Source organism: Bos grunniens, chromosome 28, assembly GCF_055505025.1.
Source record: "Bos grunniens cultivar Pamir isolate PY7600 chromosome 28, Bosgru_T2T1.0, whole genome shotgun sequence".
NCBI lineage: Eukaryota > Metazoa > Chordata > Mammalia > Artiodactyla > Bovidae > Bos > Bos grunniens.
The window spans coordinates 42,081,754-42,105,728 of NC_141192.1; the positions used below are offsets into that span (position 1 = coordinate 42,081,754).

Below are 23,975 nucleotides of genomic sequence, written 5' to 3' on the forward strand. Positions count from 1 at the left end.
TATTTTCTCCCATTCTGAGGCTTCTTTTTTCACCTTGCTTGTAGTTTCCTTTGCTGTTCAAAAGCTTTTAAGTTTAATCAGGTACCACTTGTTTGTTTTTATTTCCGTTACTCTAGGAGGTGAGTCATAGAGGATCTTGCTTTATGTTATCAAGTGTTCTGCCTGTGTTTTTCTCTAACAGTTGTATAGTTTCTGGTCTTGTCTTTAATCCATCTTGAGTTTATCTTTGTGTATGGTGTTAGGAAGTGTTCTAATTTCATTCTTTTGCATGTAGCTGTCAGTTTTCCCAGCACCATTTATTGAAGAGGCTGTCTTGACCCCATTGTATATTCTTGCCTCTTTTCTCAAAAATACCCATAGGTGCATGGGTTTATTTCTGGGCTTTTTATCTCGTTCCATTGGCCTGTATTTCTGTTCTTGTGTCACTACCATACTGTCTTGATGGCTGTAGCTTTGTAGTAAAATCTGAATTCAGGAAGGTTGATTCCTCCAGCTCCATTTTTCTTCTCAAGACTGCTTTGGCTATTCGGGGTCTTTTGTGTTTCCACATGAATTGTGAGATTTTTTGTTCTAGTTCTGTGAAAAATGCCATTGGTAATTTGATAGGGATCACATAGAATCTGTAGATTGCACTTGGTAGTGTAGTCATTTTCACAATATTCATTCTTCCTACCCAGGAACATGGAATATCTCTCCATCTGTTTATGTTGCCTTTGATTTCTTTCATCAGTGTCTTACAATTTTCTGTGTACAGTTCATTTGTCTCCTTAGGTCAGTGTATTTCTGCAATGGTGAATGGGATTGATTCCTTAATTTCTTTTTCTGATTTTTCATTGTTAGCATATACAAATGCAACTGATTTCTGTGTATTGATTTTGTATCCTGCAACTTTGCTAAATTCACTGATTAGCACTAGTAATTTCTGACACTATCTTTAGGGCTTTCTATGTACAGAATCATGTCATCTGCAAGGAGTGAGAGCTTCTTTTCTGATCTGGATTCCTTTTATTTCTTTTTCTTCTCTGATTGCTGTAGCTAGGATTTCCAGAACGATGTTGAATAATAGTGGTGAAAGTGAACACCCTTGTCTTGTTCCTGATCTTAGCGGGAATGCGTTGTTTTTCACCATTGAGAATAATGTTTGCTGCAGGCTTGTCATATATGGCCATTACTATGTTGAGGTAGGTTCCTTCTATGCCCATTTTTTGAAGAGTTTTCATCATAAATGGGTGCTGAATTTTGTCAAGGCTTTTTCTGCATATATTGAGATGATCATGTTTCTTTTATCTTTCAGTTTGTTAATATGGTGTATCACATTGATTGATTTGTGTATACTGAAGAATCCTTGCATCCCTGGAGTAAACCCAACTTGATCGTGGTGTACGAGCTTTTTGATGTGTTGCTGAATTCTGTTTGCTAAAATTTTGTTGAGGATTTTTCCATCTATGCTCATCCGTGATATTGGCCTGTCGTTTTCTTTTTTTATGTTGTCATTGTCTGGTTTTGCTGTCAGGGTGATGGTGGCCTCGTAGAATGAGTTTGGAAGTGTTCCTTCCTCTGCAATTTTTTGAAAGTTTCAGAAGGATAGGCATTAGCTCTTCTGTGTTCGATAGAATTATCCTGTGAAGCCATCTGCCCCTGGGCTTTTGTTTTTTGGGAGACTTTTGATCACAGCTTCAATTTCAGTGCTTGTAATGGGGTTGTTCATAATTTCTATTTCTTCCTGGTTCAGTCTTGGAAGATTGAACTTTCTAAGAATCTATCCATTTCTTCCAGGTTATCCATTTTATTGCCATATAGTTGTTCATAAAAGTTTTTTACAATACTTTGTATTTCTACATTGTCCATTGTAACCTCTCCTTTTTCATTTCTAATTTTGTTGATTTGATTCTTCTCTCTTTTTTTCTTGATGAGTCTGGATAAAGGTTTGTCAATTTTGTATATCTTCTCAAAGAACCAGCTTTTAGTTTTATTAATCTTTACTATTGTTTCTTTCATTTCTTTTTCATTTATTTCTGCTTGGATCTTTATGATTTCTTTCCTTCTACTAATTTTGGGGTTTTTTTTGGTTCTTTTTCCAGTTGTTTTAGGTGTAAACTTAGGTTGTCTATTTTATGTTTTTCTTGTTTCTTGAGGTAGGATTGTATTGCTATAAATTTCCCTCTTAGAACTGCTTTTGCTGTGTCCCATCGGTTTTGAGTTGTGCTTTCATTGTCATTGGTTTCTAGAGATTTTTTTACTTCCCTTTTGATTTCTTCAGTAACCTCTTGGTTATTTAGAAACGTCTTGTTTAATCTCCATGTGTTTGTGTTTCTTACAGTTTTTTTTCTTGTAATTGATATCTAGTCTCATAGTGTTGTGGTCAGAGAAGATGCTTGACATGATTTCAGTTTTATTAAATTTACTGCGGCTTGATTTGTGACCCAAGATGTGGTCTATCCTGGAGAATGTTCCATGTGCACTTGAGAAGGAGGTGTATTCTTCTGCATTTGGATGGAATGTCCTGAAGATATCAATGAGATCCTTTTCATCTAATGTATCATTTAAGACTTGTGTTTCCTTATTAATTTTCAGTTTTGATGATCTGTCCTTTGATGTGAGTGGGGTGTTGAAGTCTCCTACTATTATTGTGTTACTGTCAATTTCTCCTTTTATGTCTGTTAGTGTTTCTCTTACGTATTGAGGTGCTTCTATGTGGGGTGCATAGATATTTACAATTGTTATGTCTTCCTCTTGGATTTATCCCTTGACCGTTATGTAGTGTCCTTCCTCATCTCTTGTAATCTTTATTTTAAGGTCTATTTTGTCTGATACGAGGATTGCTTCTCCAGCTTTCTTTTACTTCCCATTTGCATAGAATATATTTTTCCATCCTCTCACTTTCAGTCTATGTGTGTCTTTAGGTTTGAAGTGGGTTTCTTATAGACAGCATATATATGGGTCTTGTTTGTATCCATTCAGCCAGTCTGTGTCTTTTGATTGGAGCGTTTCATCCATTTACATATAAGGTAATTATTGATATATATGTTCCTATTGCCATTTTCTTAATTGTTTGGGGTTGATTTTGTAGATCTTTTTTCTTCTTTTGTATTTCTTGACTGTATAAGTCCCTTTAACATTTGTTGTAAAGCTGGTTTGGTGGTACCGAATTCTCTTAACTTTTGCTTGTTTGAAAAGCTTTTTATTTCTCTATCAATTTTGAATGAGATCCTTGCCAGGTACAGTAATCTTGGTTGTAGATTTTTCCCTTTAAGTACTTTAAATATATCCAGCCATACCCTATTGGCCTGCATAGCTTCTTCTGAAAGATCAGTTGTTAAACGTATGGGGTTTCCCTTGTATGTTACTTGTTGCTTCTCTCTTGCTGCTTTTCATATTCTTTCTCTGTGTTTTGTCTTTGTTAGTTTGATTAGTATGTGTCTTGGCATGTTTCTCCTTGGGTTTATCCTGTATGGGACTGTTTGTGCCTCTTGGACTTGATTGACTATTTCCTTTTCCATGCTGGGGACATTTTCAACTGTAATCTCTTCAAAAATTTTCTCATACCATTTCTTTTTCTCCTCTTCTTCTGGGACCCCATGATTCGAATGTTGGTGTGTTTGATATTGTCCCAGAGGTCTCTGAGACTGTCCTCAGTTCTTTTCCTTCTTTTTACTTCATTCTGCTCTTCAGAAGTTATTTCCACCATTTTATCTTTCAGCTCAGTGATTTGTTCTTCTGCTTCAGATATTCTGCTATTGATTCCTTCTAAAGTAATGCTCAAAATTCTCCAAGCCAGGCTTCAGCAATACACGAACCGTGAACTTCCTGATGTTCAAGCTGGTTTTAGAAAAGGCAGAGGAACCAGAGATCAAATTGCCAACATCTGCTGGATCATGGAAAAAGCAAGAGAGTTCCAGAAAAACATCTATTTCTGCTTTATTGACTATGCCAAAGCCTTTGACTGGGTGGATCACAATAAACTGTGGAAAATTCTGAAAGAGATGGGAATACCAGACCACCTGACCTGCCTCTTGAGAAATCTGTATGCAGGTCAGGAAGCTACAGTTAGAACTGGACATGAAACAACAGACTGGTTCCAGATAGGAAAAGGAGTTCGTCAAGGCTGTATATTGTCACCCTGCTTATTTAACTTATATGCAGAGAACATCATGAAAAACGCTGGGCTGGAAGAAGCACAAGCTGAAATCAAGATTGCCGGGAGAAATCTCAGTAACCTCAGATATGCAGATGACACCACCCTTATGGCAGAAAGTGAAGAGGAACTCAAAAGCCTCTTGATGAAAGTGAAAGAGGAGAGTGAAAAAGTTGGCTTAAAGCTCAACATTCAGAAAACGAATATCATGGCATCCGGTCCCATCACTTCATGGCAAATAGATGGAGAAACAGTGGAAACAGTGTCAGACTTTATTTTTGGGGGCTCCAAAATCACTGCAGATGGTGACTGCAGCCATGAAATTAAAAAACGCTTACTCCTTGGAAGGAAAGTTATGACCAACCTAGATAGCATATTCAAAAGCAGAGACATTACTTTGCCAACAAAGGTCCATCTAGTCAAGGCTATGGTTTTTCCTGTGGTCATGTATGGATGTGAGAATTGGACTGTGAAGAAGGCTGAGCACTGAAGAATTGATGCTTTTGAACTGTGGTGTTGGAGAAGACTCTTGAGAGTCCCTTGGACAGCAAGGAGATGCAACCAGTCCATTCTGAAGGAGATCAGCCCTGGGATTTCTTTGGAAGGAATGATGCTAAAGCTGAAACTCCAGTACTGTGGCCACCTCATGCGAAGAGTTGACTCATTGGAAAAGACTCTGATGCTGGGAGGGATTGGGGGCAGGAGGAGAAGGGGATGCCAGAGGATGAGATGGCTGGATGGCATCACTGACTCGATGGACATGAGTCTGAGTGAACTCCGGGAGTTGGTGATGGACAGGGAGGCCTGGTGTGCTTCGATTCATGGGATCGCAAAGAGTCGGACACGACTGAGTGACTGAACTGAACTGAGAGTATTTTTAATTTCAGTAATTGTGTTGTTTGTCTCTATGTTTATTCTTTAATTCTTCTAGGTCTTTGTTAATTGATTCTTGCATTTTGTTCATTTTGTTTTCAAGGTTTTTGATCATCTTTACTATTATTATTCTGAATTCTTTTTCAGGTAGTTTGTCTGTTTCCTCTTCATTTATTTGGACTTCTGTGTTTCTAGTTTGTTCCTTCATTTGTGTAGTATTTCTCTGCCTTTCCATTATTTTTAACTTACTGTGTCTGAGGTGTCCTTTTCCTAGGCTTCAGAGTTGAATTCTTTCTTCCTTTTGGTTTCTGCCCTCCTAAGATTGATCCAGTGGTTTGTGTAAGCTTTGTGCAGGGTGAGATTTGTGCTCAATTTTTGTTTGTTTTTCCTCTGATGGGCAAGGCTGAGTGAGGTGGTAATCCTGTCTGCTGATGACTGGGTTTGTATTTTTGTTTTGTCTGTTGTTTAGATGAGGTGTCCAGCACATCTGGAGGTTGGGTGATGCCGAGTCTTGTATTCAGGTGGTTTCCTTTGTGTAAGTTCTCACTATTTGATACTCCCTAGGGTTAGTTCTCTACCCCACTCCAGTACTCTTGCCTGGGGTCGCTAAGGGTTGGACGCGACTGAGCGACTTCCCTTTCACTTTTCACTTTCATGCATTGGAGAAGGAAATGGCAACCCACTCCAGTGTTCTTGCCTGGAGAATCCCAGGGATGGGGGAGCCTGGTGGGCTGCCGTCTATGGGGTTGCACAGAGTCGGACACGACTCAAGTGACTTAGCAATAGCACTAGGGTTCGTTCTCTAGTAGTCTAGGGTCTGGAGTCAATAATCCCACTACAAAGACTCATGGCTTGATCTCTGGTCAGGAACAAAGATTCCACAAGTGGTTTGTTATGGCATTTAGTGAGATTAAAACAAATATCCAAAAACGAGAAAAGGCACTTAAAATCAGGCAAATAATAATTAAAACAATGAAATATCCACATATACATATACACCCTTTTACATATACACTGTTTTGATCAAAGTGAAAACAGTCCAGCAAAAATAAAGTACAGTAGATTGACCCAGTGAACAAAACAAATCAAAAATTATATTTATCAGTTACGAACAAAACTAAAGCACAAACTGGAAAACAAATCTAAAGCAAGGTGCTAAGTGGGGAATAAAGCAATGAAAACAAAACTAACAAATATATTGAGAAGAAAGGAAAGAAAGAAAGGAAAGATATGCAAAGTTAAATAGAGGTAAATGAAGATTTATATACATTAAAGATTAACTGCCAGGAGAAAAGGACAGTAAGAAAGGCAAACAAAGGAATAAATTTAGAAAAAATATAATAGGTTTAAAAAATTAAAACTTAAAAAGGAAAAAAATGGAAGAAGAAAGAAAAAAGGGGGAAAAAAAGGAAAACTCCACAGAACTGCAAAAGCCCAACGTAGAGGCAGAGGTTTAAAACAACAATAAAAACTGTGACTGAATATACACATATACATATACACCCATATGCAAAATTAAAACAGTCGAACAAAAATAAAGTACAACAGATTGACCCAGCGAACAGAGGAAGCCAAAAATGACATCTACCAGAACAAAACTAATAAAAGCACAAACTGGAAAACAAAACTAAAGCAAAGTGCCAATTGGGGAATAAAGCAATGAAAACTAAACTAACAAATATATTGAGAGGAAAGGAAAGAATACATATGTAGAGTTAAATAGGGGTAGATAAAGAAGATTATATACACTGAAGATTAACTGCAAGGGGAAAAGAAGAGGAAAAACAAACAAAGGAATAGATATAGAAAAAATAATAATAGATTTAAACAATTAAAAAAGAGGAAAAAGGAAAACTCCACAGAACTGCAAAAGCCAAACGTAGAGGCAGAGGTTTATAACAACAATAAAAAATGTGACTGAGGGGAAAAAGAAAAAAAGCTCAAAAGCTTAATTAGATTTCATAGTGCCAATAAAATTGACAACTACAACAGAGGCGGGGAAAAAAATCCAAAAGAATCTACAGAACAAGTCAAAACGTAAGAATAGTAAATGTTTTTCTTGAGTCACTGCCGTCAGAGTCCTTCCCCTCGCTGGGAGTCACAGTCCGCCTCACCTCCCTAGTAGGACCAGCACTGTGCTAGTCTCTGGACCTGCTGTGGGGGCAGCTCAGATTCTAGTCTGGTCCTACTTCTGTGTGTTCTTGCCTCCAGTGTCTGCAGCTATCAGAGCTAGTGCAGTTTCTTTTCTGGAAGCTCTCAATGGCCTTTTATATATTTCATAGACACAGAGTCTGCCTAGTTGATTGTGTGGATTTAATCTGCAGCTTGTGCAGCTGGCGGGAAGGTTTTGGGTCTCCTTCCTTAGCCACACTGCCCCTGGGTTTCAATTGTGGTTTTATTTCCACCTCTGCATGTGGGTTGTCCACTGGGGTTTGCTTCTGAGGCTGCCCTGGAGGACTCAGGTTTGCCCCTGTGGGGGCCAGGTGTGGAGATGGTGCAGCTGCTTGGGTTGCAGGGGTTCTGGCACCATCAGACATTCAGGGGAGTTGGCGGCTAGGGCAGGAGGAAATACAGTGCTCTAGAAGGGTATGGCAACCAGTATTGGCCCATACACTCCAATATCCTTGCCTGGAGACCGCCCCTCCCTGACAGAGAGGCCTGGCAGGCCACAGTCTACAGGGTCACAAAGAGGTGGGCATGACCAAAGCGACACTGTATGCATAGATTGCAAGTCTTTTTCTGCCTGTGGCAGCACTACCCCAGTTAGAGTTGAGCATGAAGGTGGCACAGCTGCTTGGCTTGCGGGAAACTTGGTGGCACCAAGTGTGCAGGGACACGGACTGCCTCCACCACAGGAGTTACGACCCTATCAGAGTCTTTTCAAGCCTCTTGTAGCTGGCCATCACAAGGCCTCTTTGGCCAGTCTTTCTCCGTAGCTCTGCCTGTTCAGGTACTTAGAGGGCTCCCTTGCCTGGGGTCCTTCTCTGTTGTTCGGTGCATCAGGCACATAGAGGGGCCCCCCTGACTGAGGTCCTACTCTGCAGATCGGTGCATCAGGCACTTAAAGGGGCACTCTGGGTGTGGTCCTGCTCTGTAGTTCAGTGTCATCAGGCGTTTGATGGGGCCAGCCTCTCTATTGTTCCCCTGCCAATGTTGGTGTGTGGGGAGAGAGGCTATGGTGATGGCTCCACCCTCTATGTGTGACTCAGCAGTATCGCCTTGCCCCCATGGCTGCCCAGCTTTCTTCCACAGGTATTTCCCACCACAGTCTCCTCCCTGACATCCCCTTGATCCGTCTCTCCGAAGTCAGTAGCAGCCCTCGCCCTGGGATTGCTCCACAATCCCCAAACTTCAGCTCCCAGCTGCTGCTCCTTATAGAGGACCTGCATCCTGTCCGGGGTATGTATGGCTGCAGCAAGGACTGTCTGATTCTCATTCTATTAAGGCTGCCACAGATCAGCTGTTTCAGTCTCAGCCTTGAATGTTTCTCCTCTGACTCAGACAATTGCCCTGATGTGGGGATTGGACCCCTGCTTCAGTTCCGCCACCCGCCAAGGGCAGGTCCTGTCCTACAAACACTCCTGTTTTTCTCCCTAGTTCCTTCCTCCTACCGAGTTTTGCATGATCCTACACATTCTTTCCGCTGGTCAGGTACTCCTGTCTGCTCTCCGCTGGTGTTCTGAATGCACTCCCGTGTCTGAAGGTGTATTCCTGATGTGTCTGTGGAGAGAGATGTGCTCCACGTCCACCGCCGCCGCCATCTTGTTCCCTCTGGAATGCATTTTAAGGTTAACTTAATATATGTCATACAAACAGATTGTACTTTTTTTCACTCTGGGCTGTACAGTAGGCTCTTACTAGCCATCTGTTTTATGTGTCAGTCCCATTCTCCCAGTTTATCTCTCCCTCCCTTTCCCCCGTTGGTGTTCATATGTTTGTTCTCTACATCTGTCTCTACTTCTGCTTTAGGCTTATCTGTATATACATTTTCTTTTTAATTCACCCAGTAGCCTTTTGAGATTATATACAGACACCCCTCCTTATCTGCAAGTTCCCCATACATGGATTCAACCAACTGTGGATCAAAAATATTGGGAGAAAAATCCAGAAAGTTCCAAAAGCAAAACCCAAATTTGCTGCAGTGCTGGTTACTTAGAGTTGACCATCAAACAACACAGGTTTACACAACACAGGTCCACTTCAGTGCCCTTTTTGTCATTAATAAGTATTGCAGTAGTGTACCATTGGCGGGCTTCCCAGGTGGCCTAGTGGTAAAGAATCCACCTGCCAGGCAGAAGAGGCGAGTTCAGTCCCTGGGTTGGGAAGATCCCCTGGAGAAGGAAATGGCAACCCACTGCAGTATTGTTGGCTGGAAGATCCCATGGGCAGAGGAGCTGGCGGGCTACAGTCCATGGAGTTGCAAAGAGTCAGACACGACTGAAAGGCTAAACTGCCGCCACCACCACCATATTGTCAGTAGTTGGTTGAATCTGTGGATGTGAAACCTCGGATATGGAGTGCTGACTGTAAGTTATACTTGGTGTTTGGCTGTGTGAAGGGTTGGTGCCCCTAATCTCTGTTCAAGAGTCAGCCATGTTTACATAGCGTTTACATTGTATTAAACAGTATAAGTAACCTAGTGAGTGAGTGAAGTCACTCAGTCATGTCCAACTCTTTGCAACCCCATGGACTACCAGGCTCCTCCGTTCATGGGATTTTCCAGGCAAGAGTTCTGGAGTGGGTTGCCATTTCCTTCTCCAGGGGATCTTCCCAGCCCAGGGATCAAACCCCGGTCTCCTGCATTTTAGGCAGATGCTTTACCGTCTGAGCCACCAGGGAAACAAGTAATCTAGAGATGATATTAAATGTATGGAGGATGTATAGATTATTTGTAGATACTATGCCATTTTATATAACGGGCTTGAGCATCCATGATTTTTGTATCCGAGAAACAAATCACCATTGATATTGAGGGACAGTTATACTGTTGGTGTCTCCACATGTAGCTCCTAAGTAGTGGAGCTGAAACTTGAATACAGGTTGGCCAGCTGCAATCTTAATATACTTAGTCATTATACTATAAGTTTTTTATCTCCTCTATACTACCATAATATTTTATTTGTGTTTTATTTTTCATTGTATTTTTTACATTTTGTCTACTATCGTTGGGGAATTACAGCAGTTTGCTGCTGCTGCTAAGTCGCTTCAGTCGTGTCCGACTCTGTACAACCCCATAGACGGCAGCCCACAGGGCTCCGCCCTCCCTGGGATTCTCCAGGCAAGAACACTGGAGTGGGTTGCCATTTCCTTCTCCAATGCAAGAAAGTGGAAAGTGAAAGTGAAGTTGCTCAGTCGTGTCTGACTCTTAGCGACCCTATGGACGGCAGCCCACTAGGGTCCTCTGTCCATGGGATTTTCCAGGCAAGAGTACTGGAGTGGGGTGCCATTGCCTTCTCCATTACAGCAGTTTAGAGTATAGTGAAGACCTAGGTTACCCCATTCTATACATTAATAACATGCTTAATAAACATTTGTTAATGTGACTTAACATTTACCTTAAATGTTATAGTGGGGGTTGCTTGTTTTTTAAAAAATTAAGTTCTTATTTTTAAAAATGTTTTTGTGATGTGTGTGTGTGTGTGTGTGTGTGTTTATTTTGGCTGTGCTGCATGGCTTGTGGAATCTTTGTTCCCCAACCAGGGACTGAACCAGGCTGCTTGGCAGTGAAAGAACAGAGCCCTAGCCACTGGGCTGCTGCGGGATTCTCTGTGCTTTCTATTTTAATCTCACACGTGGCTTTTTACAATCAGCCCCAGAACACTTTCTTTTTTTTAAGACTTTTTATACCATTCTTGACTATGTAAAATTCTAGTTGAATTGTTGCATTTTAGTGTATCTCTAGAGATAATGAAACTTTTTCTGTTAATCTTGGATAAACCTTTCTAACAGTAGTTTCAGCATCTTATCAAGTATTTCTATAAATACTTTTCAGAAAACCAAAGCAAAATAAAACTAATAGTGCTTCTCCAGGGCTTTTGTTATCAAAGTAATTTATTTGAGGTCACCCTGTTTTTTATTACAATTGGGTATTCACAAAACTGAGACAGTATCCTAAGGTGTCCTTGTGTGAGCTGTGTATTTTAAGCAATGAGTGTTCTGTACTAACAAGGTTTGCATTTTTAGAGTAATAAAAGTTATCAAGTACTGTTTAATTTTGGCATCCATTGTTCCATGCTTTGTTATGCCAGTTATATTTCTTTTAATCCCATCTATTTAAAATGTTTGCTGTATGTCTTTATAAGAGATGCAATGTAGGATTGGAAATTGGGAGACCCAGATTTTATCCTTTGGCTCTCTAGTTAGATGAATCTAACTGAAGAATTTGGGCCGGATCTTTATGGTCTCTTCATTTTTAAATTCTGGAGTTTATTTATTTTAAGTCTCTGCTGTATCAGAAGTAGTGCCAGATGGAACACAGTCTTCAAACTAGATTGGAAGGTTATGGCAGTCCAGATTCCTAGTTCCAGAGACTGAGAACCCTGGCACGGTGACGTGGCCCATGAGCTCCACAGCTAAGGGGGAGGTGTGGCGGGGATGGGGCTTTCCCATCTCTGCTGCTCCACACTTTCCTCAGAATAGTGGTACCTGGTGTTTATTTGATTAAAGAAACACTGGTTATCTTATACAGCTTCCCTGGTGGCTCAAATGGTAAAGCGTCTGCCTGCAATGCGGGAGACCTGGGTTCATTCCCTGGGTTGGGAAGATATCCTGGAGAAGGAAATGGCAGCCCACTGCAGTATTCTTGCCTGGATTATTTTATACCTATGAGGCATTTTTATTAGGAATGTTGCTAGTTGCCAAGATGCATAAATGAGGGAATATGGAGCCCAGCAAATCTGGGTCCACAATCTAGCTGCCCGCTTAGTTCTGCGTCCTCAGGTAAGTAGTTGTAAGGATTAAATGAGCTACTAAAGATTATACTTAGCATGGTGCCTGGTATATAGGAGGCCATTGTAGAGATTATGATGGAGGTAGAAAGGGATTAAGATTTACAGAACTCTTTCATCTGTTGTCTTGCTTGGCTCACATCCTGTGAGAGGGATAATTCTGAGTTCTCCAGTGAGGCAGCGGCTCTGAAGGTGTGGGGCTTCTCCTGCGCCCTGCAGCTGTTGGTCTTAGCCAGCACTGTTGACGCTTTGTGTTTCCCAGGCAGTGTTTAAGTAATTTTTGTGTCCTAGCTGATTTGCCATGTAAGTCAGGTGTACTGTTGTTATTTTTACTGTACAAACAAGAGAAATCAGGCACACAAAGGTTTGGTTAACTTTCCAGTGACTGAGCCTGTAGAGTTGGGATTTGAGTGCAGGCAGTTTCTGTGTCGTTCCTTTATTTTGTGTGGCCTTTTGGGATGGTAAAGAGCCATGTTGCAAACTGGAAAGCTCTATGTACGATGCAGTGCTGTTTTATCTGATGTGGAGATTACAGTCCACTGGGGATATGTCTTCTCCACGCTAAACCTCCTCACTTCTCCCATCTGCTAGACGTTGCCCTTAGCATTTCCGCCTTTTTTTTCCCTTGATAATACTGCAGCTTGTCAGTAGTCTTCCTCTAATGTATCCCCAGAAATGGATACAGTAGATCCATTATACTGCTTAGATATGGCCTGAGTAGTACAGAATCTAGGAACCATTTAATGTTGCTTACTGTTGTAGTGGCTTTTTAGCAACGTAGTAACTGGTTTAAGTTTATGGTCAACCTAAACTCCTGGATTTGGGGAGGTTTTTTTTTTTTAAAGCCATCTTCTGGAAATTGTCTTATCCCCATTTTATAGTTTTACTCTGCCTTCCGGGAGTTACTAGAATTAAATGAAAGAGTGAGTATAAAGTTCTTGGCACAGTGACCATCAGGTGGTGATACCTCAGTAAATGGTGGTGGTTTTCCTGTTACATATATTTATCTAAATTTTTCCTAGTCAGAAGTTATATGGATAGATTCTTCTGTTTTTGTGATTCAAGATCATTGGTAATGATAAAAATTTGTGATCAAGTTGCTGAGCAGCTATATTTGAGTAGAAATAAATGTAAGTGAAGTTAAGTTTAAGGAAGGATTGTAGAGAAATGGGAAGTAACATTTGAGAATCATATTCTCATGCTTCTGCTCTTCGTTTTAAATAATATTAGGTAATTTTGGTCACTGTCGTTTGGTTTTACATGTTACATGTGTGGGAGAAGAAAAGTTTGTATTATTGCAGTACTATCCTTTGCAAAGCCTTTTGAAATATATAATGTCTAGGACTTCCCTCATGGTCCATTGGTTAAGAAGTTGGATTTCCACTGCAGGGGGTACAAGTTCAATCCTTGATCAGGGAACTAAGATCCTGCTTGCTGTGTGGTGCGGCCAAAAAATAGTGTGATGTTTACACCACTCCCCCCAAAAAAAATCATTGATAAAAATATAGATTAACTAGAGGCTGAGACATAACAGAATCTCCTTCCAGGCAGACGGAGACTTAGATGTGGGATTTTATCTCACATCTAGAGATGGGGGAGAAGCAGTCTCTTAGGTTTGTATAGCTCACGTCTCGACATCATATCAAATACAGAAGAAGGTGTGTGTGTGTATGTAATTTTTGTCATCCCTTGCAAGTGGAAAGCTATTGAACTTCAAATTTATTTCTTATAACCTAACAATATTTCTGTCAACCTTTAGCATAGATGGTAAAACTCAACTTCTATTTTAAATATGTTATTTACATTAATCCCACCACCCCCTTAGTCATTAACTAATTTATTCAACAGATAGTTGAGCACTTGTATTTGGCACAGATTAATAAAGCCTGATTCATACCCTGTAGGAATCCAGAATCTGATTGGGAAAATCCAGAAAATAAGTATTATAATGGTGTCTGGATACGGTAGTTCATAAACAATTAAGCAGCTATCTTTAGAATGAGTGAAGAACAGTAAAGAACATAACTCATTCAAGGTGATGAAAGTAGAATAGAGATTAAGATTATTTGAATTGGGCCATTATTATTTTCTAAGACCAGATCTGGCTCTTACACTGGTTACACTCTTGGGCAGTGGTTTGGAGAGGCAGAACTTAAAACAAGGCCCAGATAGATTTCCTTGTAAAATGTGGATAGTCACTGCCTGACTCACGGAGCCGTGGCAGGACTGACATGAGATGTCCTGTAGACGGGGTTCTCTCCCGGGAACACTTGTCCTCTCACAAAGCCTGCAGCCTGAGTCTCTGTCAGTCACACCACAAAAGCTTTTCAGAAGTGCTTGATTGTCTGCCTACAAAGAGAGTTGCGCTGTTATTGAAAAAATCAGCTCGTTATTGGAGTTATTGATCTCTTAAGTCTTGAGTTATATATTTTTATAACCATGCGTTACATGTTCTTATGAACAGAATGCTGACTCTGTTAAGTTTTAAAATGAATAAAGCATTTAGTGACTACTAAATATCTCTCTAAGCATTAAGGCTCAGGCTAAGTTTAAACATTTAAGTACTGCATTTGAGCTCATTCATTTTGGAAATTTTCTTTAAAAAATCAGATTGTTGTTGTTACTGTTGCATTGATTCTACATCAAGAAAATTAAAACCAAACATTTTGATAAACCATAATGAAAAAGAATATGAAAAAAGAATGTATGTATGTATATAACTGAGTCACTTTGCTATACAGCAGAGATTGGTACAACATGGTAATTAACTGTACTTAAAAAAAACAAAACTACAGGATTTGTAATTAAAAAAATTTTTTTAAACTGTTTTTTCTCCTTTATCGAGTAACACAAAGAGGAAATGGCTAACTGTGTACCAACTCTGGTAAGAGAAGCAGACTCATTATGTTGCAGTTGTACTTTGGTGCTACTCTGTCACCTACTCAAGTGAATGAGAACCTGCTGAGCTGATCGTGTCACTTCGTCACTCAAAACTCCTCGGTGGCTCCATTACCCATGAGATAAAACCGAGTTAATTTAAAGAATGCTGACCTTCTAGGAAGCAACTTCGGATGTGTCCAGCCCTGTCTGTCACACCCCTTGCTCACACTTTGGGCCCCCCTGCCCCCAGTCGCAGTTTATACAAAGCGCACACCTGAGCACATTGACCGTGCTCTTCCTCGTCTTTGTTTGTGACTTCTTTTCCTGGAATAGTCTCACTCTCCTCTCTGCCTGGTCAATTTATATTCTTCTTTCAAGACCCATTTATCAAGAAGCTTTCCCCGATCCCAGCTTCCCCTAATGGTTGGTTGATTGAAATGGTGAGTTTTCCTTTTCTGTTCCACTGGACTATACATTCTTCACAGACTGTCTTCCTGCCTCCGAGCAAGTGAACTCTTTAAGTCTCAACATGTTCAAAACTGGACTCCTCACAAGGCCCCTGCACTGAGGCTGTGCCACCTGTTGTCTTTGTCCATTTAAGGTAATTTCAGTTTTTCAGCTTCTCAAGCCAAAAACCTTAGAGTCATACTCTCTCTCTTACTCTGTACCAGTCCTTCTGGGAATCCTGCTTATGATTCCTTCAGAACAGGTTGAGGATCCAGTCACTTCTTAAGACTGTGATCCAAGCAGTCAGCATACTTCATCTGATTTATTGCGGGGAAAGCTTTCTCATTCATCTTCTGCCTTCCACTTGTGCCAGCCTTGGTCTGTTTTCCACATCAGGGGTTGCAGACTTCTGCGAAAGGCCAGGTGGTAAAAAATTTGAGGCTTTGTGGACCATACCCTCTATCACAGCTACTTAATTCTTTTATTGCCTGAAAACAGCCATAGATAATAATACATAAACAAACGAGTGTTCCAGTGAAACTTGACTTACAAAACCGGGCAGTGGGTAGTAGTTTTCCAGCCACTCTCCACATGGCAGCCAGGCTGCTCAAAGCCCTCCAGTGACCTCTCTCTTAGTCCTTTCAGTGGTGTCTAAAGCCCCAGCTCTTCCCCTCTCTGACCTCATCTTGCGCTGTCCACGGCTTTGCTCTCTCATCTCCAGGCACACTGACCCTCCTTTTCCTCACACAGGCCAGGCCCACCGCCTGGAACATTCACTCCTCATCTCCTTCAGGTCTGCTCAGATGGGTCTGCTGGACCCACCCCATTAACACCCCAGCGTTGTGTTCCCCATTCCTGCCTTGTGTTTTCAAAATACTAATCTTCTCACATACTATTTATTATGCTCTGTGTTAACTTAATTTTTTTGTTTGTCCTTTCTCCTCCTACCAGAATATGTTCCCTGAAAGCAGTCACTTTTTTCTCTCTTCATTATTGTATCCCTAAGATCTAGAACAGTACCTGACATATGCTCAGAAATGCTCAGAAAAGATTTGTTGAATGAATGAACAAATAGTGGATATTTTTGAGGTTGTTGTTTTTTAATGCACTCTTCCTTCTCTGTCACTGCACCAAGTCCTGACTGTTTCACAGTCTTCATTTTGCCTTAATTCCCTTGTGCTTCAGTCCTGTGCCCCTCATCCGGGCTAGCATCTCTTGTCTATGTGTCAGTAATCTCTAATTCCAGGTCATCCACTCCATCCCCTATGAGTAGCCTAAGTGATGTTTGGAGAGTTGAAATATTTTTTTGCTACTGTTATTTGAAATTTATTACTGTTGTTCAGTCACTCAGTCATGTCCAACTCTAGGCGGCCCCATGGACTGCAGCACACCAGGCTTCCCTGTTCTTCACGATCTCCCTGAGTTTGCTCAGACTCATGTCCATTGAGTTGGTGATGCCATCCATCTCGTTCTCTCTCACCCCCTTCTCCTCTTTGCCCTCCATCTTTCCCAGCATCAGGATCTTTTCCAATGAGTCATTTCTTTGCGTCAGGTATCCAAAGTATTGGAGCTTCATTCAGCACCAGTCCTTCCAATGAATATGCAGGGTTGATTTCCTTTAGGATTGAGTGGAAATTTGGGCCTTTGTTAATCAGAATCCTATGGAGTGCTTGTTTAAAATTCTGAGATCGCAGGCCTCATCCCATACTTACTAAATCAGGATTTCAAGTATGGCGTTTGGAATCATAGTTTAAGAAGAAGACCAGGTGATTCATTTAGCTTCACTGACTTGTAAAAAAAAAAACTGAACATCTGGCGAGAGCCTTTCTGCTGGCCCCTGCCCATCTGTCCTTCCCTGTCTCCCACAGCCCTGGTGGGGACTTCATCTTCCAATGGTACTTACCTGGTTGTGGTCCTCTCAGGGTGCCATATTTGTTCATGGTTTTTGAAAATACTGTTTCCTTTACTTGAAAACTCCCTCTACTCTGGAAAAGTTCTATTACTATCCTTCAAAATTATGCTCATTTGTCACTTTCCCTATAAAATGTTTTCTGATGCCCCATTCCCATTAAAGCATTAATCATCTTTGCTGTCTGGGTACCTTGTGTAAGACCCTGCTTTGTTTATTACACTGTCCTGGATGCCTTTGCGTGACTGTCTCCCTGTGACGACCTACCTGAGCCAGTTCAGTTTAGGTATTAGCTTCTCTTTGAGAGATAATGCTCAAGTTTGCAGCTTCAGATAAATGAGCGGTGTTGACCTAGTCCTGCTAAATAGCTTCTAGATGGCATGTTACTATGAAAACAAAACTCAGAGCTCTGCTACACCCACAAAAGTAGTCTTAGAGACTCTCCATTTTAGAAAGCTTAGGAAAGGTTTATTCTAGGCAGAAGTGCTAATCTGGTTTTAGTATTCATTTTAACATAGGTAGGATCAGACAACAAAATTCCCTTGTAGGGGACTTATCACAGAACCTGTAGGAATCTTAAGCCCTAGGGAACCATCCCAAAGAGAATAGGCTCCTGGGTTCATTAGACTCCTATGCATGTACTCATGTAAGAGCAGTGGTCCCTGTGTGGTATCTAACCAAACCACATAGCTTATTCACCGCTCTTCTATACTGTCATCATTTCTAATACCTGTTATGCTAATTACCAACATCTGTCGATTTGAAAAGAGATAAGGATCGAGGGCTTACCTGAGGTTTTTGATTAGAAGCTTTCATCATTAATCAGTAACTCTGTCCTGGAGTGGTTTTGCAGATGTTCACTAATGATCCAGGATGAATAATAGGACCCTCTAATTCAAGTCCTCCATTCCATCAAAGCAAATCAACACTCTCTATGCTGAAATAACTTACATAGTTTAAATCACACCTCTCTTCCAGACTCTGGAATTTCAGGAAGCAGGTGTTGAACTTTTCATCTCTGTATCCCCAGGCTTAGTGCACTGCCTGTTCTGTGGGCCTTAAGAGGTGCTGAAATTATTGTTGGTAATGTTCAGCAGCTGGGGGTTTTGTTTGTTTTCTTTGTTTGAATGCTAAATTGCAAGCTTGCCGGAGAATTATTTTATTAATAAAACAAGTTTGCCACAGCTGTCAGAGACTGTGTCTTAGCAGAGCGCCTTCCTGCCGGGGCTGGAATGCAGTAGTGTCTCTCCTGGAGATCAAGCTGAGGCCTGCCTGGACCCCTGCCTCCTTGTGGGGAGAGGTTGCTCGGTCCTCCTCCTCAGGTGCTGTGGGTGAATGGCATAACTGCAAAGCCTGGCCTGGGGACCTGAGGAAGGGCTGTGCAGAGCTGGTGAGCTTGCAGCCGAGGCTGACAAATCACAGGTCTCCTCTGACAGCAGAGCCAGGCAGCCCAAATATAAACTGCTCCACAGACCAGTTCCTGACATGTAAAGTAGAATTTTATCAATTCCTTGCTAAAAGGGAAGAGTGCAGTAAGGCCTCATTAAAGATGAATACACTACCTGTTGAAACTTTGCTCTTAAGTAAGTTGATTTTTAAATGTATATTGGAGTTGTTTTCTCTCAGGCTAGAATTAGGGCCCAAGAAGGAAAATAGTGTGTCTGGTATTGAATTAAACAGCCTATCATTCTTGGGCTATTTAAGGAGTAATTTGTAGCAATACTATTGTATTATCTTTCCTTTTTCCCCCTGCATTTCATTCCGATGAGTATGGTCAGAGGAGTCTCTTGGACTTTTTAAAACTTTAATTTATAATTAATATGATTATACTCGGCCTTTGTATACAAATTATAACTAGCTCGTATTAAATATTCTATAGGAATATAAAAATGTTGAAATTGTTGTTTTATCATATGATAGAAGATTTATACTTAAAGATCTCTCAAAGATCAAGAGAGAAGTGATGAATAACCCATTAGGAAAGTGAATAAAGGATGTGAGTAAGCAGTTGACAAAAGAATGAAACAGCAAGTAAAAATATGAAAAATCTCATAAATTGGGATTTCCCACCAGTTCAGATGGTAAAGAATTTGAGAATCTGCCTGCAATGCAGGAGACCTAGGTTCAATCCCTGGGTGGGGAGGATCCCCTGGAGAAGGAAATGGCAACCCACTGCAGTATTCTTCCCTGGAAAATTCCATGGATAGAGGAGCCTGGCCAGCTACAATCCATAGAGTTGTAAAGAGTTGGACACAACTGAGCAACTAACACTGTATGTTATTTATAACATTAAAGTTTAGCAAATAAGTCAAGAGATTTAAATTTTTAAATGCCTATGGATTGTCCTTCCTTATCACCTCTGTTTAACAGGCTAATTAATACAGTGAACAAAATTCATAATTTTACAAAGTTTTTAGTTATATCTTTTAGGAAATGAGATTACCTAAACAAGTATAATTGAAATCTGCAGTTTAAGGAATAAGATTATAGTAGATACCAACTCGTTTTTAGTCTAGTTCTTGCAATGATATGTGTCCCCCCATATTTGAGCTAGAGTTGCGTAAACCCGAATGATAGTGCTCGTGGTGGGTACCTGTGCTGTGGGAATGGAGGAGGAAGAGACTTCAGAGCAGTAATGCAGAGTTGGAGGAGACCTCCCAAAGCGCGTGGGAGAACTGAACCTCGTGCATGCACGCGTGTGTGCGTGCGTGTGTATGTGTCCGTCTGTTGTTGTGGCCGGTGGGGAGTCCCTCAGGACCCGGCTCCTGGTTCACCTGAACTCTTCACTCGGACTGAACACAGCCTTACTGGAAGCAGGAACTGAGGAGGACGTAAAGCAGGCGGTTTTCTCCTCCAGACTCCTTAGCATCTCTGTGACGTTTGGCAAGGTTTTCATTCTCATTATAGCTATGTTTTCTAATCTCCAAAATGAAGAGATTAATTGGACCTACCTCATAAGTTTGTTGTGAGGAGTGAACGGGATGATCCTTGCCTGGCTTATGGTGAGTGCTTACTAAACGTTAACTGTCTGTGTCTGCAAAGGGCAGAGGGCTATAGACCTGGGACAATATATTTTAATAGAATAAATTTTCAAATAGTAAAGCTTTTCCCCACATTCCAGGTAAAAAATAATACTTTGTTAGCCATAAAATTTTACTTTTCTTAGCTTTGAATCAGTGTTTTAAAATAATTCAGTTCAAGAAGGAAAAAAAGTGAGTTTCCTGGTTCAACTTCATATTGAATACAAGCCTTCCAATGCCAGAAATAAATGTCTTCAGATTCCAGAGAGGTACCACAAACCTCTTCCTTCCTTTTATTCTTAAGAGTAAAAAACAAATTTATGGTTTTTCTTATCCTAAGAACATCTTCAATCATGTATATTTTCATGTCAAAAAGGGAAAAAAATAGCATTTAATTGTTTTGCTTATGTTTAAATAGGTTTTTCCCAACGAGAAACTGAAATGTTTAAAATTGGTGTCTCAAAGACATGTCAGATTAGGAATGTGCCTCAGAATGGTAGAGCAGGCAATTGCATTGTTTCTTTTTCAGGCAATGTCGAGTCTTTTCCACTGTCTTCCAGCCTAGCCCTCATGGGAGTGTGAGGTCATGTCTGCTACTCCTCAGAAAGGATAGAAGAATACCCAGGGAGTAGCACTCCAGTCCTCATCAAATCTCTAGAGATAGCTGTTTTACTTGATAGACTTCAGTGACTTTCCTTATCCTTAGGACCACTATATACAGTGTAAATCTCTTGAAACAATTTTATCCTTTATAGGTATGCCTTCTTCCTCTGCTGAATTTTCTGCTGTCTTTATAGGTATAGGTATGTCTTAATCCATTTGGGCTGCTATAGCAAAATAACACAGACTGAGTAGCTTATAAACACGGAAATGTATTGCTTACAGTTCTAGAGGCTGGCAGGCTCAAGATCAAGGTGACCATGCTCGCCACTGTCTGGTGAAGCCCCTTTCCTGGTTCATAGCCACTTCTGGCTGTGTCCTCGCAAGGAGGAAGGGTCAGGGTTACTCTCAGAGCCCCTTTGTAAGAGCACTTATCCATTCATGAGGGCTCCCTGCTTGTGACCTCAGTGGCTCTCAAAGGTTCCACCTCTTAAATATTCGGGGCTTCAGAGTTTCAGCCTATGAATCTATGCAGGGATGGAAACATTCAGATCATAGCAATGTCCTTTATCTTACTTACATAATCTTTCATATAAATTCTAGAATAAGGAATCTGCCTTCTTCAAAGCTTTCATTGTAGCCATCCCTGCACAAGGACCACAGTGGCTCACTGTTGCTCTTCCTCTGCTGAATTTTCAAGATTTCATCTTATTTGTGCCAAATTAACTTTACCTGCTTAATTAATTATTAAGTGACAAAGCAGACCATTATAAACGACCCTGCTGTCACTCAGCTGTTTCCTGTGTTTGCCATGCCCGTACTGTTGGTTTTTTTATCCCTTTACCTTTCCAAATCACACCTGTCCTTTAAAGGTGAGCCAAGGTCACGTGTAGCTCAGAGCCTTGTCCTTTTATTTTATCCCACATGAATAATTCCTTTCTTCCGAATTCCTTTTCTGTTTCTTATCTGCACTATTCAGTTTTTCAGTTGATTTGCAAGTGCCTGGTGTTTTCTTTCTTTCCAGCTAAGCCCTTTCAGACATACCATACTGACCCTTTTTGTAGTGGGATATTGTAGGTATTTCATAATACTTTTTAATACTGCTAATGACTTCTAGACTAATAATGGTCTCAAGCAGGTAAAACCAGGTGTGGAATGAGCTGTTATTGTTTTACCAAGAGATTAAGAGAAGATGAATTTATTAAAAGTATTGTGAACAAGAACCTGTATATTAAAAAAAAGTCAAGAATAGCAATAGTCTTTTTTACACAAATATATATATATATAATATACCTAGAAAACAAAATTACCAATTAAGACATAAAGCATAAATGTTATTTAAAACCTATAAGCACTGTGTAACATTTAAGAAACTTAAAATTTTGATAGTCCAAATTGTAGCTAAGGATAACTTTGTTTAAATTCACATTTGTTTAAATGTGAATACTTATTTTAAACATAACAGCTTCTAGATTTCATGAGATTTTATAGAAATGTCTTTTTATGTTTTTTAGACTCCAAGTGGGGAGGAGTTTCAGGACATGCGTGAATTGCTCAGTGCGTTTCATTGTGTCGTGTTTAGGCCATGCGGATATTTGAATGAATTCATGACCCTCCCAAATCTTTGCATGTTTCCTGCAGTATTTATCTTTCCCCAGAACCTCTAGGAGTTTGACTCCTTCAGGTTTCAGGTTTTCCAAGGTGATCTGCTTTTTCTGGCTGTGCTTGGTTTTCCCTTCTCCTCTTAGAGTCTCTAGTTGTAGGCACAGAAGGGCTTGTCTGTCTTCTGGGAGTAGGATCCTCTTGCTTCTTTCTCTTTTATACATTACTCGTTTTATAGCCACCTGCATTTAGCTCTGATTATCAGTAGGCCTTCTAGTTTGCTGGGTTGTGGTGGGGTTTCTCATCTTATCCTTTTTACAGTTGTAATAATGTCCTGCTGCCTTTGCTATGGCTGCTATAGACAGGCTGAGTCAGCAAACAGGCAGGCCCTGTGTAGCACTGACTCCCTTCCCCTGCCTTCCTTTCTCTTCACTCCGTGGTGTCCCTGTCACCAGAGCAGAGCTAAAGGGCTCTAGGGAACAGCAGACAAGGCTCCGGTGATAATGGCCCCTCAGATAATACATTTAGGTGGAGGTAACTGAGCTACTTCAGGATTATAAAATTTAATTAATACAGTTGTTTAAAACTTTTATTACATCTTTTATTTTTTCCAAAAAGTCTCGCTTGGAATTCAGTGGAACCAGATAAATGGTATCCCAGTTGAGGGTTGGGGCAAGACCTGTTTGTTTGGTCTCTTGTCATTTTATGGGTCTCTGGGGTTGCAAAGAGTCGGACATGACTTAGCGACTGAACAACATTTTTCTGGACTGCCTATCAGTCACCCCTGGGTACCGCCATAGAACCCTAAAGGAGAACAATGTAGAAGAGCCTAACACAAACTTCTCATTCTGAAGCATAATCATAGTGTCTTCAGTTTTGTTCTACTCTGGAATATCTGGCTTATCAGGACCCCTGCTGGGAAGCTCCTCTTGTACCCTGTGCATGGTGTTAACTCTTTCACCTAGTATTTCTGGGGTTTTTTTTTTTGTTTTTAGTAAATACTCCATTCATTCAGTTACATAGGCTGGAAACAGCAGAATCCTCCTTCACTCTCCTTTTTCTCCACTTCCAGTCCATGAGCAAACCCTGTTGGTTTTCTGCCTTCACAATACATCCTACCTTGCCACCTTAGTCAACCTGATTTTTGTTTTTCTCCTGGAAACAAACTGCAATAGCCAGCTAGCAGTCTTCTTTTTTCACTCTCTACCCCCTGACCCCCAACACACACGAGTATAGCGGTGTGTTACATGGATAACATAGTGTAGTGTCAGTAACTTGGGTTCTGAAGCCAGATTGCCCACATTCATACTTGATCTCCTGTCATGTGTCATTAAGAACATTAACCGTCCTGGGCCTCAGTTTCCTTAACAGAGGGGCGTGTTACATGCTAATTTGTCATTTAGTCTCATTAATATTAAATGAGTTAATGTTCAGCATTGATCTTCTAAATTGTGTCTTTCCAAATTGGTTCCACTCAGAGACAGTGTTGGAGGTGGTTTGTGACTGTCAAATGGTAACATAGATGTTCTGTGGTGAGCTCAGGGAGAATGGCCATCTTCCAT

General features: G+C 40.7%; 1 protein-coding gene across 1 annotated transcript in view; it reads left to right on the forward strand.

Moving 5' to 3' along the window:
• Nucleotides 1–23,975, forward strand: part of EGLN1 (egl-9 family hypoxia inducible factor 1) — a 63,249-nt gene that overhangs the window by 26,537 nt on the left and 12,737 nt on the right. The window lies entirely within an intron of this gene.